Consider the following 9,680-nt stretch of genomic DNA (forward strand, 5'->3'; position numbering starts at 1 on the left):
GCATCCGGGATATTTATTTAAAATATTTAAAAATATATATCTAATAAATATGTTTACATTTTATTTATTTTAAATAATTAAAAAATATATGTAATAAAATATGCTTAAACCATTGTAAAATATAAAAACACACGATAACCAAATTACAAATTTGTTCATTGTAAAATGTTTTTTTATTAATTCAACTTGCTATTTCATTAACAGATTTGTTCATTCCAAAATGTATTTTTATTAATTCAACTTACTATTTGATTCAAGATTATGTTATTGTATTTGTCATTTTTATATAATAAAATAATCCTTGGGATGAGATTTAATATATTGTTGGTCCATTATTGAGTGGGTACGATATATAATGTCCCATTTCATTCTGATATAGGAATATTAATAAAATAAATTACATGCAAAATCTATTGACGAATATGGAAATCTATGGACCCCATACTTGTAATGCAAAAAGCAACGCTCTATTCGATGTCAGAGTACGTGGATAGTTCATTAATGGAACTTTTTCCAGTTGGTGGTAGTCATTTTTTGAACCGGTCAAGTGCCATACTTCAACCTTTTGGACAATCTAGTCACTTGCATGTGTCGGTAAGCCGAAGCACAGGTGGTCATATCTCGTCTGTGGATTGCTCTTTCTCAGATCTGATGGTGGGTATTCGCTTAGAGGAGGTTAGGGTAATGTAATCCCTACCCCGGTTGCTCGTTCAGCATTCACTCCTGCCGGTGCTACCCTACGACCGAGCTTCACCATGGGAGCGGCTAAGCTTCACTTTTCACTGCATTCTGCCTTTCCAGCTCTGGTTCATGTATTATTTCTAGCGTCTCACCAATCTACTGGTTACCCTTATCTTCCATTCTTCCGCGCGTGTACTTTTCTAGGCGACTTACTGTGTTCGCCTTCTTTGCACATATAACTGTTACAATTCCATAAACAACTTCTTGGTCTCTTGCAGGGTTATCATTACGCTGTGTAAGTGATCACTCTTTCTCAGATCTGACGGTGGGTATTCGCTTGGAGAAGGTTAGGGTAACAGAATGCCTACCCCTACCGCTTGTTCGCCATTCACTCTTGTCAGCGCTACCCTATAACCGAGCTCGGTCATGGCAGGGGCTAAGCTTCATTTTCACTGCATTCTGCCCTTCCAGATTTGGCTCAGGTATCCTTGCTAGCGTCTGACTAATCTACTAGTTAAACTTATATTCCTTTCTTCCGCGAGGGTAATTTTCTGTGCGACTTACTGTCTTCGCATTCTTTGCACAAATTACCGCTACAATTCCAGAAATAGGTTCTTGGTCTCTTGCAGGGTTATCATTATGTTGTGGTAAATGACTATAATTTAACCTCTCGCATAGTTTTTCAGTTTTTTTTTTTTGAATGACAGTAAGCATTTACAAAGACGTGTATGCTTGCAGCGTTCAATATGCTTTCTAGTGGTGGTCTACTAAGAGATTCCCTTGATCCCTTTAAGAAATACTCAGGTAAATTCTTTGTTCTCCCAATGAGTGGGTTATTAATATCATTGTTTGTGCTGGAAGAAGTACCAACCTAGCTCCGTTGTTCCCTTCCTTGCAGGAAATTGGTCACTGACTATGCGTTGCATACATTATTTCTGGTTATATCTAGTGATTTGGGTTTCCAGGTTCGTCAGTTATATCTATATCATGATGTCCATCTACGATTTTGAAATTTACAACCATAATATATTTTCGGTTTTTCCATTCGCACCATTTTCTTTGATACTTTTGGTTGATGGATCGTCCACCATAATATAGGGTCTGAATTTTAGTTTTTATACTATATATGGATAGTTAATGAGCGTCTGTAAATTTTCCTCCAGGGTTTCGAATTTAAATAATATCGGGTCTGAATTTTATTTTTTATACTATATATGGATAGTTAACGAGCGTTTGTAAATTTTCTTTCAAGGTTTCGAATTTAAATAATATATTTTGGGTTTTCCCGTGCGCACCGTTTTCTTTGAGAATTTTGGTGGATGAACCCTCGATCATAATATATGTTGGAGTTAATGCTCACATTCCATATTTAAGGATTTGGTTTGTGATGGTTGAGAAATTCTCTCAATCTCTCTATCTAAATTAGGAATAAGTTGGATCTCAGAAACTCTATTTAATAGAGTAATCTGAATGTAAATCTGTGTATGAGTGTGATTGCACATACATCATTTGTGATTAATATAATTGTATTTCTGTAATTGTGTATGATTTAGCTATTTTTATCATGGTATCTGAGCATAAAGTGATTCTTGAGTTTATGACTAGGTTTCACTGAATGGTGAGTAGGCGAGCTCATGGAAGAGAGCAGTTAAGGACCTGTAGGACTGAGGGAATCTACTGTGAGCCATTGACTCACGTTGAGGCTGTAAAACCGAGGAAGGACCTGTGTAGTGGCTGTAGAGTCATGTAGGTCACGATCTGGTCAAATCGGTGAGGAGCAGCCATGCCAACATGTGAAGATTTATGTGGATCGGGTCGAATGATTTGTGTGTAGAGTTGATCTGCCACCTGAGCTGATCTATTATCAGGAGATCTAAGCTGTGTGAAGACTATTACCAGCGTGGAATTGTTATCCCGTATGTGAGAAAATTGTCTTCCTGCAGAAATCAATCCGTGGTTTTTCATTTATGCCGAGTTGAATCCGGTTTGGATCGCTGCCGACCGTGTGAAGTATGTGTTCTCAGTCTAGCGATATCATAATTTTGTTTTGTTGTTTCTGCGGAACTCATACAAGAAAACGCGTCCAACATTCTTCAGCAGCCCTTAGACAAAGTTTGTGTCAGTAGACGAAGGCCAAGTCATATGCGAGGTGGAGAAGCCTCTGCGTTTGATTTCAGAAGTTTTTGAAAAATTATCGGCCATGCTCATAGCCGAGAACGATGATTTGGGCGTGGCCCGGTTCTCTGAAGCTGCTTCATTGCTTTCTATACTCTTTGGTTCCTTGGGAATCGCCTTCAGGTTTGCTGAGGTGGATTATGCAGCAAGGAAGGATATTGCCGCGCTGTAGCATTTATGTATACTGCCATGCACAATGGCTCAAATGGGAGAGAAGGGCGTTGTTTTCATCTGTCACCTGGAGACTAGTTCGAGCGGCCAACGACCGTGGCGTGAGCGGCCCATTTTGTTCTGACTTGAGAAGGCAGTGTTTGGTGTATTTTCTGGGATTTATTAAACTCTTTTAAAATAACTAGCAGTTCAACTATGTGTCTGATGCCAGTACTTAAAGATCAAGTAGTAAGGTTCAATATGGATGGTTGTCCAGATAGTATGGCAGTTGCGGATCTAGGGAAGGATCCCTCATTAGTGGTAGACGTGGAAGTGGTTTCCTAATGAGGTTATGCCACAGAGTGGGACGCTGTCCAGTAATTGACTTCGGGAGGTCCTTGATTCGGGTTTCCTAATGAGGTTATGCCACAGAGTGGGACGCTGTCCAGTAATTGACTTCGGGAGGTCCTTGATTCGGGAGTTGAGGAAGGGAACTCGGGAATCCAACTTGCCAACTACACCTTTCCGAGGGTTACGAGGCAACTTGATGGAGCATCTACTGATAAGCTTGATTATTTTGTTATTTTCATGTAATGTAATCATTAAGGGGGATGTTGGAGTTAATGCTCACATTCCATATTTAAGGAGTTGGTTTGTGATGGTTGAGAAATTCTCTCAACCTCTCTATCTAAATTAGGAATAAGTTGGGTCTCGGAAACTCTATTTAATAGAGTAATCTGAATGTAAATCTGTGTGTGTGTGTGAGTGTGATTGCACATACACCATTTGTACTTAATATAATTGTATTTCTGTAATTGTGTATGATTTAGCTATTTTTATCAATATAGGGTCTGGATTTATTTATACTATATATGAACAGTTAATGACGGTCTTCCAATTTTCCTTCATGGTTTCGAATTTAAAACTTATTATTGTTCTTTTTCGAATAACTGTACGCTAGTCTTCCTTAGTTTAGCAGATAGCTTTGGAAATATAGTTCGATTCACTCATTATATGAGTAATGATTTTGTTATTTATCAGGCCGCTGTTGTGAATAATATGCATAATATTTCAGCTCTCAGAAAATTTATATATAAATTTTTATGCATCTGCATTAGGTTGGGCTTTAATTTAAGTAGGTAGGTTTCGAGTGTAGGGAACCATATTTGTGTTTCATATTCCACTTATTTGCACTCAGAACCGTTGTTCTGAAAAGGACCAGAATTCACTTATGATATCCCTGAGTTGCGTGGTCTCAACCTTTTCAATCCTGTAATATACATATATTATATAGTGATAGTCTATATTCTATTTAAATTCTACAATGGTTGAATTAATTACAAAGATGATAACTGGGATTAGATTTACTTGCAACTATTTTTGTTCAAAGCAGTGCTTGATTTACTTGGTTCGAACCAGTGCTTGATTTAGTTGGCAAGGTTTATTTCATTCCTTATAGCTACAATATATACATTCAATGTGCAATTCTAGTTTAAAAAAATTTAAATAAAAAAAAAAAATTACTGTATTTCTATAAATTGCCACTAAACCACAACTCAACAATGGTTTTAATGATTTTGTATACGTTCTTGGGGCCACTTATGTCGATATTTTCTGTTGGAAACATTTAATGCAGATGTTAGCTACCATTATTTTCACACCAACTTGTTAATTTGCAGCTAATTTGGTCATCGTTAATTGTCTTTAATGGATAGAGACGATTTACTAATATTGTAGATGTTAGCTAGCATTATTTCCATGCCAACATTGCTAATTTGCAGTTCCATTTAGCTGTCATTAGTTATCTTTACTCGATAGAGACAAATTACTAATATTCATGTGTTACGAATTTAAAATAATTTTTTATTATTAAAATCTATTTGCTTGAGTTAATCTATCTGATTTACAATTTACTCAACTTTTCGGTGGATTTTAAAAAGATTATTTTAAATATAATTTCATTATATAAGAAATTAATACTTGAACATTTATGCACCTAAAAAGGTTGTAGTAACTCTTTCAGAAATGTTAAATATCAAATTTTAAATTAAATGTGTGAGAAATTGTAACACCCCAAAATCACAGAGATTACTAAGTTGATCTTCACTAGATGTTAATGTAAGTTTTATTACATTTTGATGTTAAATATTAACTGATTGAGGCTGTAATGCCAAGAAACATATATTGTGGTTACCAAAATTATTAGTAATATTACTTTAACAAGAATAAATCTATTTTGTGTAGTTACTCTCTCCCTGAAAAGGGAAATATATGGAGTGGAAGAGGGCAAGAAAAATCTATCCTAAAGCTGGGTGGAATAAACCAGTTGGAAAGTTGCTCAATATAGTTGATAAGAAAGTATTGAGATTGAGGCTAGACAAGGAGTCCAGAGGCCCATGGTACTGATTGTAACTGGATGTAATCCAGTGTGAAAGATAGAAAGTGCTCGGGGGAGAGTCTCGACGTGATTTCTAGACTCGTGGTTGGGAGGAGAGATTTTTCCAAAAATATTATTATTTCTTCCATGATAAAAAGTAAGTAATATAGAAAGCTTTTAAAGATTTATTATCGGACTGTACATTATTATTGTCTTGCAGGATAACTGATAAGTAAGATAAAAAGATTTCTGCAGATATTATCAGTGGCTTGCAGGTTAAACAATTAAACAGGATGGAAGGCTCACTTCTTAGCTAATACCCATGGAACCTACAATGGATAAATTGAATGATTACAATAGAATTAATTGTTTTGTAGATCAAAAACAGGAGATGATTCCTAGACAATATCAATGCAAACATAACATATCAATAAAATAAAGGGAATTGTAAATAGCCTTTCTTACATAATATCATATCAACCATAATTATTAATAGAACAGAAGATTAAAGATTCGACCAAATATTAAATGATTTCCTACCCTGAGTTAAGAAAAAAAGCTAAGTATGTCATGACAGTGAAACCTTCAGTAGAATTTATCCTTAGAGAATCCACCTAATGAGATCCTACATAGTGAATAAATGAAACTTAATACACAATAGATAATACTACAAGAAATTTGACCAGAACTATCATATCTGATTAAGTACAGTGTACATATCAATAATGTCGCAGGACATTGGTCCACACGGAAATTGAGGACAATATATTTTTACTTCATATTAACACTGTAATAAACTAAGAGCATGCATTTCTTAAACCAAGAGAAAATGATGAAGCAGTTGACGCTATCAGAAAAACTATCTAGAGTCATTATCGACCTTTCCATATAATTAAGAAACATTATTACAGGCCATTCTTCTAAATCAAGCACAAAATACGAAAACAGTTTCACAAGATTTCCTAAACAAACTGTCGAGATGGGTATAAATATTCAATACACTTAGCTTCACATTTCAAATAGAAGAACTATCGACAACTGGACCTTGTCGTATGACCGGTATTAAAGAAAAAGAGAATAGTTTATACATCCATAACTTAAACTTGTTCAAGAGGAGAAAACCCTCCAAGAAACCACCCCTTTAGCGAACAAACCGGAATAGTAATACCAAGGACTTAGTGCCAACCTGTAAAGCCACCAGAAAGCTGTGAGCTCTTATGAGTTTAATGGCCGTGGTCTTAAACACCAAGATTTCTAAGAGGTAGCTTACCTGTCACAAGTGGTCGAGAGTTACTAAATACAGTGTGGGCTAGAACCTTTCCTACATATTCATGTATCGACTGATACATGAGAGGATTCTTACCTGAGTTTGGGGCATCTCCTCGATGAATCACCTATCTGTAAATCAACGAGTGGTATCAGCGACGAACTAAGAAGCCTAGTGTGAGAACATAGAAACCAAAAGTAAAACCATACCAAAAAAATAAATTGTAATGAGAACTGTTCCATGGAATTCCACTATGGGAGGATTACCTTCTTCAAGTGTTTCGTGGTACTGCTTGCATTCCACCACCTCTGAAACCTCTAAGGCCACACTTTTATAAGGATATGGGACCTTTACGACAGGTTTAAGGTAGAAACCCCAAACCGGCATAAAACCCTCAAATCTGAGCAGATAAAACTCTTTGTCTACCAAGTTGTATGGCGTACCTGCGCTAGAAGGTTTTGCCGTCACCATTGTTTCAAACCACAGAGAATGCCACATAGTGTTGAGTTCTTTTGACAGCCCTAGCCATCGCAAAGTAGCACGAGAGATTGGAGCATCTGCAACAATGAAACACCTCAGACGCGAAGAGTCAGTTAGAGAACCAAACCCTACCCATCCTTTGCCATCATATTGCTGGATGAAGATCAATGGTGGCAAATCGAAACAAATGGCAGGATCGAGTGCGAGTACTTTACCATGGTCCAGCTGCTCGCCGCGTGTTACCTCGTACGAGTGCCAACACAAGATAACCTACCCTGGATAAATGTGGACATTGAACCAAGAGGATCCCCACTCGGATTTCCTTACCTGTACATTAATTTAACATACAGTCACATACGAAATTGTCCGAATTCCATAAGTGCATTGATATTTACGCGTATCCATGTATTATCATGGGTCATTATATATTGCTTAATGGTTGTATCTTGATAATATTATTATTTTTTATTATTATTAATGTAGTTTGTAAGTTTTTATATAAAATTGTCATTTAGATGTTACAAATGGTATCAGAGCTCAGGTTTGTACACTGAGACTCTTTTGGAACAGACATGTACTGGAAGTAATTTTACTTATGTTTTTAACTAAATAAAATTATGTGTGAACACAGATAAATAAATAAATATCACACCAACAAAAGAAATAGGGAAAAATGCAAGGAAGTCCTAGGTCAACCGGTTCACTCGAAACCACATACGTAAACGCTAATCCTAACATTTGGATACAGTTGGGCGAAGAATCACGACAGGCTAATGCCGCATTACTCAAAACTGTTCAGCAGTTGCGTGCTGAAATGATGAATTTAAGAACAGATAATGAAAGTTTACGTGAAGAATAGGAGAAAATTCTCATAGGTCTGTCCAATAGACATAATCAACTACATCCAGATCTCAGTGTTGAGGACCAAGAGAAGACCCCAATGATGCAACATGGAGAAGAAAACGCTGGTCAGCTGAGAAACATGGGGAAAACAAAGAAGAGTGCTCAGACAATGTATCCAACTAGCACAAAACCAAAAGACAGAAAACTGAATTTCAAGGTGAATTTAAAAAGATTAAGCCATCAATTTTTGATGGGGAATCGTAAGAGGAAGCAAAAGTTTGGCTCATTGATATGGGCAAATATTTCCAAATTTATGAGTACAAAAATAAACTGAAGGCACGATTGGTAGTTTATCAATTAGGAGGTAAGGCAACCTTGTGGTGGGAAGAAATCAAAACAGTAAGGAAAATAAATGAAGAGAAAGTCACCTGACATGAATTCCAAAAGCATTTCAAAGACAAGTATTTAATGGAGCATTATTACGATGAGAAGGCAAAGGAATTTCATGAGTTAAGGTTGGGATCCTTAACCATGGATGAGTATGTGACAAGATTTACCTCCCTGCTACGTTATGTGCCTTACATGTAAGAAGAAAAGGCCAAAATTTAATGCTTTATAAGTAGTTTACCCAATTTTATGAAAGAGAAATTAGAATTTGACTACCCCAAGACAATAGATGACACTGTGGGGAAAGCTTGCATCTGCTACCAGCGAATGAAACAAAAGAATGAAGGATCCAAAGGGAATTTTAACAGGAAAGGTAGAAGTCTGATTCCACATAAACATTCAAGATTTGTCGGTAGCAGAAACGTACTGCAAAATCCCCTCAGCAAATTTCCAGCCAGGAATCAGCCCAAGGCTGCTTATTCAGAAAACAGACATTCAGAAGGAGCTACTAAATCTCTTAATGACCAACAATCCAAACCACCACTACAATGCTAGGAATGCGAGAAATCACACTATTACAAAAACTGTCTGCATAAAGAAAGAATGGAACAATTATCAAATATGCAAGAAGCATCCACGGTTGGAGACATGGCAAGGAGCATGCCCAAAATTAACACTGCCTTGGATGATCATTAGGCAGAATTTTAGACCACCATGATTGAATGTGAAAGTATGATTGCTAAAAACCTGTCTGTGTTTTATTTGACCCAGGCGCTAGCTTAAGCTATGTTAGTCCTAAGGTGGTAGATAAATGTCAATTGCAGAGAAGTAAGTTTTTAAAACCATGGTTAGTTCAATTAATCACGGGGAAAAAAAAGGGTAACCGCAAAAACAGAGCATTTTCCCATAATGATTTCAGGAAAACCTATTTATGTGGACCTTAATATTTTTCCTTTGGGTTCTTATGAAATATTAATCAAAATGGACTGGTTAGAAAAGTGTTGGTCCTTAGTGGATTGAAAACAGAAAACTGTCAGTTTTATTGTTGAAACGTGGAAAAGGTAGGAACTCCAAGGTATAAAAATAATACCAAGTTACGTCCCATTACTGTTGGTCAGATAGGAAAATGTATTAGAAAAGGTTGCCAAATATATGTTGTTCAGGTGGGATTTACAAACTAAAAAATAAGATGACCTCTCTGGAAAACATTCCTGTTATTCAGGAATTTGTTGATGTGTTTCCATTTCCAGTATACCACCAAAGCATGATATTAACTTCACCATTGAGTTATATCTGGGTGCAGCCCCTATATCCAGAGCC

The 9,680-nt window shown here is 36.4% G+C and overlaps 2 long non-coding RNA genes across 2 annotated transcripts; one reads left to right on the forward strand and one right to left on the reverse strand.

Moving 5' to 3' along the window:
• The first annotated feature begins 587 nt into the window (after positions 1-587).
• On the forward strand, positions 588-3,821 carry LOC149266712 (uncharacterized). The gene is made up of 6 exons (XR_016253022.1): positions 588-812; positions 960-1,163; positions 1,420-1,485; positions 1,580-1,646; positions 2,287-3,355; positions 3,427-3,821. It is a non-coding gene; the product is annotated as an uncharacterized LOC149266712 (long non-coding RNA).
• Positions 3,822-6,369: 2,548 nt separating this feature from the next.
• LOC149266713 (uncharacterized) lies at positions 6,370-7,272 on the reverse strand. The gene is made up of 3 exons (XR_016253023.1): positions 6,917-7,272; positions 6,747-6,781; positions 6,370-6,569 (listed from the first exon to the last, which is right to left on the reverse strand). It is a non-coding gene; the product is annotated as an uncharacterized LOC149266713 (long non-coding RNA).
• Between the last annotated feature and the right edge of the window lie 2,408 nt (positions 7,273-9,680).

Source organism: Pinus tabuliformis, chromosome 6, assembly GCF_031772625.1.
Source record: "Pinus tabuliformis cultivar Carrire ecotype Pingquan chromosome 6, CPIR1, whole genome shotgun sequence".
In the NCBI taxonomy this organism is placed as follows: Eukaryota; Viridiplantae; Streptophyta; class Pinopsida; order Pinales; family Pinaceae; genus Pinus; species Pinus tabuliformis.